The sequence below is a fragment of the Saccostrea cucullata genome, unplaced genomic scaffold (genome assembly GCF_032062105.1).
Source record: "Saccostrea cucullata isolate Sc308-1 unplaced genomic scaffold, CSIRO_AGI_Scuc_v1 ctg957, whole genome shotgun sequence".
Taxonomy (NCBI): Eukaryota; Metazoa; Mollusca; class Bivalvia; order Ostreida; family Ostreidae; genus Saccostrea; species Saccostrea cuccullata.
Genome location: NW_026921109.1, coordinates 119261 through 130849, shown reverse-complemented (window position 1 = coordinate 130849; position 11589 = coordinate 119261). Strand labels below are relative to the sequence as shown.

Sequence of the window (11589 nt, the reverse complement as noted above, 5' to 3'; positions counted from 1 at the left end):
ACTAGTCAACTTGCCTGTCTTCAAATACAGTATATGTGTCCCAAAAGTAAAAAATGATAGGAGCATTTTTAAAAGTATTATCTGTTTTATTAAATGTAGTGTTGATTGGTTTACGAATTTGATGTGTTAATTCCGGGGAAAGCCCCAAACTTCGCAATACAGGGGGTACCCCTTTCTTGTAAGATAAAAGGTTGCGAAGACAACAAAATCATAATAATAATATACATTTTTAGAACATGTTTTTTTATCTTTCCTATCTAATAGTCCAGTCAAATTGTCATAAACCTTAACCCCTTCACTTCCGTACCGGTCAAATTGACCGATGGCGCGTTAAAACAGGACTTCGCGAAAATAAGATCTCCGTATCTATTTTGTGGTAGCATGAAGGTATATAAGCTATATATCATCTTTTTGGAAATTTTCTCCACTTTTAAAATATCTAAAAAGATTATATCTTGATTGCCGGTATTTAATCGATTTTACGTTGTAAAGACAAACGAGACTTTTTGAAAATGGCGTAATTTTCCAAAGCGATTGCCGAATTTCCAGACGATTGACAATTTTTTTCCTGATTAACTTGATAAGAAAGCATGGTATATTCTTAAAGAATATTTTCTCTACTTTTAGAATATGTAAAAATTATTGTTATTACTTTAAGGTATATTTTAAAAACAAGAATTTTCTTGCACTTATGTGTTTTTTATCGATTTTATTCGTAATATTTAAACAAAGCTCAGTTTTATGTTTATTTCTGTGTTGAAATAGGGAAAACAAAATACAGCTGGTAAAATTGGAGAAAATTTCCTTTCCAACAAGCCCTTACAGGCCTTCTTCCGCTCAGTATTTTCTTAATTACGATAATTTGAATTTGTGACCTTCGCATAGTTTTTATGGAAAAATCGGTCAATATTTACATGTAACGTCAAGGTCGATATTGTTGCGTCTTACTCGAAACAACATATTCTTTTATAAGACTTTTTTGACCATTCAAATATATTTTTTACTGAAATAAATGCATAATACAAAAAAAAATAGATTTCAAAAAACAAATATATACTTTCGTTCTGTCTTTTGTGAAGTGAATGTTGATTGTAATGATGTATATTTCATGAAGTGATATACAATATTGATGAAAATTGTAGATTTCCAAAACGGCGATCTTTACTAGAAAAAAATCAATCAGATTTTTAATATTGTTGTATCTTGTTATACTGTATACTTATTAATTTGCAATTTAATTAGATCTATATTTTACAATACAAAAACTCGCATTTATAAATAAATACGACTCATCACTGTATGAGTTGATACGAATTGAAATAAACACGTGTTTCCGCTTTGGTGTAAACATGATGGTGATCCGAAATCTGAACGTCAATTTTCATGATTATTTCACGACGAAGATCATCACATCAATGAATCAAATAATACGAACATGCCTTTGGTATTAGCAGGTAAGAATACGTGTATATTGACTGAAAAGTTTAAGTTTAAAACGCAATAGTTCACGTTCAAAAGAAAACTAAATGTACACATGTACTAGATCTTTATGTTTCAGTGTGCGTGTTTCGTATCGTTCAGCCAATTTTGCATTGCTTTTGAACTTTGATGCTCAATTTAACAATCACTCGTAAGTTCAAAGTAAAATCAAAGTTTTCATAATAATGGATAGTTGTTTTCAGTATCTATGTACCAGTGTGTACAGGTGTACATGACTACCACTTTCACATTGAAATTTTAGGGTGCTTTCAGCATTGCAACAATACTTTCATCTGTGAATACCCATTTTCTAAGCCCACCATGAACTACGAAGGTTAATTAATATGTAAGGACACCAATGAACAGGTAAATTTTTGTTTTGGTATTGAAAATTTCTGTATTTCTAAAATTTAAAAAAATAAAGTCTAATTTCATTTGTGTCATTCTCATGATATCGCATTCATACAAGTTTATAAACATTTGATTAATATTTTGAAAAATAAGTGTTCAAAACACATAATACTTATGATGCTTGATTATTCATACAAACACATTATTTAAACATAAAATATCTATCTGAATGAATGCTGAGATATGGAACAAACTGTTTTTATAGACTGCTGTTGTAAGTTCCAATCTGCATGAAGTATGTGGTTACAATTTCCATTTTCTCAATTTTTCAGACACTTTTCAATTATCCTACATCATATACATGGGTGGTCAAACTCACTGGATGGTTTATCAACACTCCCATGCTCACAAACAGCCTTGCGCCAGGAATTTTGCCCTGAAGTGACATTGCAGTCTATTGTCTCCTTTCTTTTTACAACCCTGGCAGCCATGCAGGTATGAAATCTATGAAAGCCATGAAGGGACATAGAATTTTTAAAATTTATAAAAGTAAACCGAGTTCTTGATTTATACAATCCGTTCTCTCGGATTGACAATCTGTTTGACATATTGCCAATTCATTCTCACAGATTACCAATTCGTTCCCTCAAATTACACAGTCCGTTACCTCAGGTTGTATAATTCATTCTTTTAGTTTAAAAGATTCATTCCCTCGGAATGTAAACCCTTCCCATGATTTCGTTTAAATTATTTATCTGTACATATCGGATATGGTAATACATGTTTAAAAAATAGAATATTGAAGTATTTTACATCCTAACTTTTATTACATATTACGGTCCAAAATGAGAAAAATACATGAACATTTCCAAATCCATGTGCTAGTACTGATATTTGTACAACAAAAAATCTTAGAAGTTTTTGTGTTACTTGTATATAAGAATAATTGAAAGTCCTAGATAGTAAAAGTGAATATGGGTCCTGTGTAATCATAATATTTCTAAAATAAATATACGTTGAATTAGTTATGAAAGAGGTTGGAAACGACCGGTTGCTGAAACAAAATAAATAGAACGCACTTATTGATTAAAATGGTTGGATGTTTCTGTACATATATGTAATGAAATTCAAGAGCACAGATTTCCAAAATCATAAGACTGACGTTGTAACAAATCAAGATGTTGAATTATCAATCTGTGAAAACAAATTACCGGTATGTAATTCGAGATCTCAAATTATGAATCAAGGGGGCGAATTAGTAATCCTTAAGATCGGATTGTGTAATTCGAGATCTCATATTATAAATCGAGGGAACAATTTAGTAATCCGTGGGATTAGATTGTCTAATTCGATTCGATATCATCTTTTACTTTTTTGAAAAATTTACGTGTCCCTTCCTGGCTTTCGTAGCAATCATATGCCAGATTTTTTTACATGTTGCGATAGCGTAAACAGAGGTCTGGCTTTAGTCAGATTGCCATATATGCTATTTGTTTTAGTTCAGTAATTTTACCATGGTGGTTTACTACAAGGTTTTTGAATTATCAGTCCTGATACATTGACTTAACAATATCATTTAACTACTTGGATCACATAATGAATACAATTTTAATTTTAAAAGGAAACTCAAATAAATGTAGTAATTTTAGCATTCTTAATTTTATTTATAAATATAAATTTATATACACAATGACATGTATCTGTTTCAAAATACTAAAATCTTTTACAGGATAGAAGCTGATCACTTGTACTTGACAGCAAATAATAATGTCTTGGACAAGTCAAAGAATTTCCTCCGATCTTACAGAGAAATGACAGTTGATAAAAGAATGGTGGACACAAAGTAAAAGTGCTCTTCAACATTTTGTTGAAGATTTCAGTCTGATTTGGAATTCATCTTGCAATATTTCTGTATTTGTATATTTGGATATAAGCTACAAATTTTCAACTTATTGACTAAACAGTTTTGCATTTAATATTGCCAATGCTATCTATTATTATTATTTCCCTCCAAGATAACATGTCAAGTCTTTATTGTACCCCTTAAGCTCTGTTATACCAGAAAAATCTTGTAATGAAATCATTTAGTTTTTTTTTCTTGTTAAATTAAATCCATGAAAATAAAGATTATTTTTAATGTCATCAAGAGAATGGATTTCTTGTTTAACAAAAAGATAGTATACATGTTTTGCTAGGGCTTTATAAGAAGCAGACCAGAATTCCTGCTTGCAAACTTTGTCATTCGCCATTTTTATTACGTCTACTATTAGATGATTTATCCATGTTTGAAGCATTTCAAAATTGATATTTACTTACAGTTTAAAGCAGAATTTTGTACTGATATGACCTTGACCCCCTGAAGAACAAGAGTGTCAAGGTCAATTTTTAATACAAAAATGTTCTTTCATCTTTATGGCCCATATCTTACAAACAATATCATGAAATATACAAAAAGTGTCTAGAATTTGTTTAGAATGTGAAATAACAAACAATAATGTATATAGCCAAAAACTTTAAAATGATGTTGCTTAGCAACCACTTAAAGGTCATTAAACAGATATTTGAAATAAAATGATGCATGGATATTGCAGTTCTGATCCCTTCTTGAGAGTATATTCAGAATTTTCCATTTCAGCATCCATTGTGTAAAATTATGGCAAGAATATTGAAAAGTGTTGAAAAAAATTGATGAAACTTTTGCACTTATTTGACTTTTGACCTCCTAAAAATAGTTCTAATGAGGTCAAACTTTAAGACAATTTATCTGTTGTATGTCCCTTATAATTTTATGACCTCACATCTAACTTTTATATGTGCTGGGATGCATAAATGTGTCTAGGATGAGTAAAAAATGAAAATTTCTGCCCGAAAATTAAAGAATTCTGCGTTGCTTAGCAACCCCTTTTAAGTAGTTATATGCAGAATTGAAAAAAAAAGTTTATGTGTTTCATGTAGTACAGTATAATGCTCTTTTGTGGGTATATCCCAAATTTCCTATTTCAACATACATCATACTTAATATTTAGCTTAAAGATGAAAAAGTATCAAAAAATTCCATAAAATTTTGCACTTAATTGACCTTTGACCTCAATTTATACTAATAAGGTCAGTGGTTGAGTATCTAAACAGTCATAAAATATCATCTCTAAGAAATTTCCTACAAAATGGTATGCATTATGCCTAGCTTTTCCCTTGGATAAAAAAGTTAGAAATAATTTAATAATGCCGTATCAAAAGGCCTCCAAAATCAGGTGAAATGCGCCGGAAGAGAAAGGGTTAAACAAATTACAACAGAACTGTTTTCTTTATTCATAATTAGTAAATTGTATTTTAATTTTTATATGAAAATTCTAGAAAAATATGTTAAGGCAAAAGATGTAACTTTTTTTAGAAATAAATATTTACTAGTTTGATTAAAATATGTATTGCAGAAATGTGCTACCATGTGCAACAAGGGAGAAAATTTTAATCACTGTAAACAAACCTCTTTTCATTTTAAACAAACATAAAAAATAAATAATTAATTTTGCATACATTCCAAGGTTTAAATTACACCTATTTACTGAAGATAAAAGATTTGAGAATTTGATTCATGTCTAAGTGTAGATGTTTGATTGATTAATTGATTTATTGTATGTTGTTTAACGTCCCTCTCGAGATTTTTTCACTCATATGGAGACGCCACCACTTGCCGGTGGAGGGCTACAAATTCTGATGTATATATATTTGGAACTCAGGGCCATTGAGCAGTAAGGGATCTTTTTCGTGCCAGCATCTACTGCGACACGGGACCTCGGTTTATACGGTCTCATCCGAAGGACCGGTCTCCACGTCCCACAGTGGGACTCGAACCCTCGACGTAAGGATTGACTCCTAACTCTGCGACTCTAGAGCAGACACTTTAACCACTGCACCACGCAGGCGACGTGTAGAGGTTTGAAACATTAGGGGAAGTAATCTATTGAGAGTCGTTAGTGGTTTTATTGCGACATAAAAATTTTCTATTAGGTAAAAGTTTTGTTGCTTGACTTTGTTTTAAGATTTTTTTCTTTGGATATTTTACTTGAAAAAGACGTTAATGGTAACCTAACAACCAAGCTATATGGTAAATGTGACAACTTTAACTTTTTTATCGTCAACTTCCCTTACTTATGCAGCAATAATACTTTATCACCTGTATACGGAGTGTATATATCTCATTTAATTCGATACTGACGTTTTTCATACCAATTATCAGTCCATTATTTATACACTGAATTGACGACGGATTTTTCCGTTATTATCTGATCATGACAAGGAGCACACAGCGGATGTGACCGGTCAGCAGGGGATGCTCAATTCTCCATGGCACCTGATCCCACCTCTGATGTTTCGGAGGTCCGTGTTTGCTCTGCTCTTATTTTTTATTTTTTTATGGACTTTGAGATTAAATACTGTTCGTTATCTCCATATCCTTCTTTAGAATGCTCAGATAGCAGAACATCATTAGCCCAATCTTTAATTATGGTTGTATTATCGCTGTTGGGTTACCTTTATTGGGCCGACGGTGGTCCAACATGAAATATAATTATTGATAGTTGGTTATGTATAATGGGGCTTACTGTTGGCTTTATATCATATTTTATCATGAGAGAAAATATTTGTTGGGAGATTGGCATCGGCCCCAAGTTGGCCCAATATACCCTGAATCTGGCTGAGCATCATGGGTAGACGACATCCGGGCTACTTGTAATATCCGCGCCATTTTTAATCTGACACGAGCGTAATAAAACTGATACCTTGCATATCTGCATGCACTTTGTTAGTATTTATAATATGTTTGCTTCGATGCAGCTAAATTAACGGTTATAGTTAAGCGATATCGTGTACAAATCTGGGTAAATCGGACACTGGGAAGTGCAGATACCAGGTGCTGTTGGGTCAACACACTCTACATAAAAAACAAAGTTTTAAAATTCAATTTTTCTCATTTTTACCGTTACTAAAGCGTGTTACCATTTTGGTGGGTTAATTACATTGTATGCATATGGTTATAAATAACTCCCAAATTTAACAAAAAGAGGAATTTTCAAGAATTTTTTGATCGCTATTTTACCTGCCTTTGCGTAGGCATATGACTCGTCTGATCCACCCAGATTCTTGATTTGCCCCAAGGCATTCCCATTTGCGTTTGCGCTAAAATACGTATGGGCCAAATTTTTTCGTTTTACAGTATTTTTTCAAACATATCCTATTTTGTGATAAATTCGTGCAATTCAGCTTTTTAAAAACTACATTATATTTTCGACTTATTTTCCAAGTAGCTTCCATAATATACATGCATATATAGGAATCGTTTTTAAAAAATACAATTTTCCTATCACAATAAGTAAAATTTATCATTTAACACTGCAGAGAAAATTTAAATTGTCATAAGAAAGACTCTATGCCATAGATTAACAACCTTAGTTTGTTTGATTGTTGTTTCAGATCCCTTTCGAGAATTGTTCACTCTTGTGGAAACGCCACCATGCACTTGCATGTGAAGAGCTGAAAATTGTGTCCCTTCTTGGCACTCATGGCTTTTTAACAGTGAGGAATCTTTTTCATAGGACCTCGGTTTATAGGTCTCAACCAAGGGACCCAAACTGGTTGATTGTTTGTTGTTTTACACTCCGCTCAAGAACTTTTTACTCAAATAAAAACGTCACTATATATACCGAAGGGCTTCAATTTTTACTCGGCGCTTAGGGTCATTGAGCAATGAGGGTTCTTTTTCATATAAGAAATATTCCAATATTATCCTACAAAAATTTACGATTTATTTTTATCAATATATAAATATATAGTCAATTTGCAGGATTTGTTTCTCTGCCATCTCCTAGATAAATTATTCTAATGTGATATCGTAAAACTCTCTTTTAAAGCAATTTGTTTGTTATAAATATTACTACGAGAGGAAATGCAATATTCAAAAAAAAATATTTAAAAAAAGACAATACATATACCGATCCTGCATCAGGGAGAATGAGACAGGTAAAATTGTAGAAGGCATCAATGGCAGGGGCGTTGACTTTTTGCTTATAAATATTACGACCATTCTTAAGAAAGCTGTAAATCAAGTACTATTTAATCATTAAAAGACCGACCAACAGTCCAAATTTAAATGCAACTTTTGTTATCGATGGCAATGAAAAAAACATTATTTAAGGAATTAAGCTTATTTCAACTTATGTTATCCGATATAACATATCTTGGGGCAGTTTACGTTTTATAAACGGCGAAGCGGTTTATAAGAAAGCGTAAACTGCCCCAAGTTTTGTTATATCGGATAACATAAGTTGAAATAAGCTTCATTCCTTATAATTTAATTTTAGGGTAGACAATAAGACAATATTTCCTCCGGAAAAAGGTTTAAAATTGAGCGTTATCTTAAAATTAACGTCAAGCGGAGTAATACGTTTTTGACGTAACTCATTGTGACGTAGGCAAGTTATGTTATACAAAATGGATAAAACCGTTTAACCAATCAAATGACGTGTTACAACTAAAATTAAATTATTAGATATTCAATATTAAATGGAATATCAACCTTTCTAGATATAATTCATTTTTTTAATTCATTCATATTTATATTATCTTTCATTAAATGTAATGTTTTGTATAAATTTTGTGGCTGGGAGACGACCCCAAATGTCTGATATTTTAATGCTTTGCATTTCTACATTGCAAATAAACTTACTTTACATATGTAAGACTCCAATTATTTAATTTCCTTTCTTTACTTTTATGTCGATTTTTGGCGGAAACAAGAACGCAGTTATGATAAGACTGTCCAAAGTCTTAAAATGCCTTATAGATATACATTTTATTTTAAGCTAGATTTTAATATGTAATCCTTGTTTGAAATTGCAGTCAACTTGAGATAATAGTGTAATCAGGCTTTATTTTAAAGCATTTTTGTGATGTCACATGAATGTGTTGATCACGTGACGGAGATTTATGATATTCCTATGTTGGACAAAAATCGCTTCCGCACAAGTGCAAAACAAAAATATTGCGCAAAGTTTGTAATATAGATAAATTCCTCGTGATCTCTGGTACCTAAAAATATTTTCTTAACGAGTAAAAATTAAACCTGCACCCAGCATCTTCTATGTACTTCTATATAGAAGATGCTGGGTGCAGGTTTAATTTTTACTCGTTAAGAAAATATTTTACGAGAAAATCAACTTACCAACATTAGAAGATTTTTTCCACTCTTTATCGCGATTTATACAATATTGGATAAACTATACACAATCCCCCAGCAAAATTTAGTTAGAGTACATGGACATACTTCTCTTGTAGATTCACGCAGAAAATCTTCAATTTGTCCTTGTTTATCATTTGTGCCAGTCCAATATAAACACGATTCATAAATTCTAACTCTGTCTGTGAACATGTAAGGGGAGCGTTTTACACTTAATTTTTCGCTATTGTTTGAATATGTGCATATCGGATACCGGATAGGAATTTTTAAAGAACAAAATTCACTTCTTATTATATTTGGCCCTGAGAATTTCCAAAAATTTAAGTTTCAACTGGATCAAAACTTTACAGTGGAAATAAATGTTGGATATATGCTTGCTTAAAATATAAGCAAAAAATTTTAGAATGTGTCCCCCTTTAACTATTTTATGGCGGTCAAAACATGCATGGAATGCGTATTTCCGGAAAAATCGTTAAAAATCAACTACTTAAAAGCATTTTTCAATAGGTCCGCATCATAACACCACTTTGAAATTTTCTCAGATGAAAAGGTGATTTAAAAGCATTCTTTATGCAAAATATTACGATGGTGTTATTTTGCGGACTATGTTTATTTTTTAAAAATGTGTTAATTTTTAAACCACCAAAACACATAAAAATGACAGAATGGTGCTATAAGACGTAATATTACTCGCCAGTTATCGCCGAAAAATCGTAATTTTATAGGATGAATTCTTCACATCAATAATATGAATATCAAGTCAATGTTTTTTATACATTTAGTTGCAATGCCTTTGTCTATAAAGTCTTATCGATAAAACAATTTAGAAATACAAGTACGTCATTTTTAAAAATAATGACGTCACAATGGGGGTGTAACATTTTTTATATCAATATAAATCTATAGGCCTTTGTGCAATTTAATCTGAAGCGTAAGAGATATATACTTACATTGTATCATAATAACAAAAGGGCAGAGGATAGAAAATTTAAAGATACTTTTTTATTGTCAAGAATCACAAAGTATGCATGTGCTCCAGGCATAGAACTAAAACGCCTTATGTCTATGCTCCAAGAAAGCATCTGCAAAACTTAAATACTTATTACGACACGCATTTTATATATTTGCTAAGAAATTGACAATGACCAGCGTATTGCGGTGGTTAGAGCATTGTGCTCTATAGAGTCGCCAAGTAAGGCAATACGCTGGTCATTGTCAATTTCTTAGCAAATATATAAAATGCGTGTCGTAATAAGTATTTAAGTTTTGCAGATGCTTTCTTGGAGCATAGACATAAGGCGCTTTAGGTCTATGCTTGGAGCTGTCGTATACAACGTTGCGAAGAGGAACGATAACACAAAACCTTGACATTGTGAAATGTAAAGGTTAAATTCGGTCTGTTCAATACGCGTATCACGTATATTCTGGTAATATTTCTGCATGTATCAGAACAATAGCTCTACAATTTTGTTTTATGATAACATGAACTTACTTCGAATTCTCTGTTGGAATATTGTTTTTAAAAATAAAATAAAAAAAAGCAAGAAAGCCAAAAGCCGGCGAGCCACACCGACATGCACACTAACTGCAGAACTGACCATGTAGTTTTATGCTGACCGTGGTCCATTCCATTTTTTTTTTCAGACCAGCAAGCACAGGTCTTCAGCTACATGCGCACTAAATCATTTTCTATAACAACGTCAATCATTATCCTTTTAGTCGTTTACAAAGTTTGGTTATTACGACCGTCTTTAAGACTTATGCACTGAATCGAAACGATTAACTACTGTATACATGTACGAGAAATATTATACATTTATTGACCGAGTTCGAGAGCAACGTGCATTTTGTCGACCTTCGAACCAAGCTTGGGTCGAGGGTCGACATAACTCATTTTGCCCGATGAAACGGTCAATAAATGTTTTTTTAAATACCTTTTATTGTTTTTTTTACATGCATGTATCTTGTACTGCGTTCCGTGATGTAAACTTCATATCCATCACTGTTTATCACCAACGAAAGCAAATGAGATTAAGGTCCGCCCATAATGCGACGTAAGCGGTCTAACATTTCATCGACAGGTCCAACATCTCACTCAGCGGTCCAACATCGAATTTTATGTCCACTCAGTAGAACATTAAATATGTTATACCTTTTTCATACTTATTTGTACAAGAACAAATTCTTAAACCTAAAACAACACCATTCTTTTCTTTCCACTTCTTAACTTTAAGACATACGGCTTATATCTTTGAATAAAACTTATAAAAATGTTTCAATAAGCATTGGTATAACCAAGCAATACATCTCAAATAACGACTTATCTTTATAATAGAAAGGGAAACACATTTTTAACTGTGAACATTTGTCATCTAATAATCAATTTCATTTACTGATGTGTCGTAAAATTCACAATATCTCAATTCTTTGAGATCTGACAGAAAACTAATTGGCAGAGAGTAAAAAAATCTTAAATGTAAATTAAAAAAAAAAGAAGCTGGAAATGGCATGGTGGTGCTTCGTGTTAT

General features: G+C 31.9%; 1 long non-coding RNA gene across 2 annotated transcripts; it reads left to right on the top strand.

Moving 5' to 3' along the window:
- The first annotated feature begins 1173 nt into the window (after positions 1-1173).
- Positions 1174-4017, top strand: LOC134259179 (uncharacterized). Of its 2 annotated transcripts, none has more exons than XR_009990297.1 (4): positions 1174-1454; positions 1742-1845; positions 2163-2325; positions 3560-4017. It is a non-coding gene; the product is annotated as an uncharacterized LOC134259179 (long non-coding RNA). The 2 variants fall into 2 exon arrangements; XR_009990298.1 differs by having other exon boundaries at positions 1174-1630.
- Positions 4018-11589: the final 7572 nt, after the last annotated feature.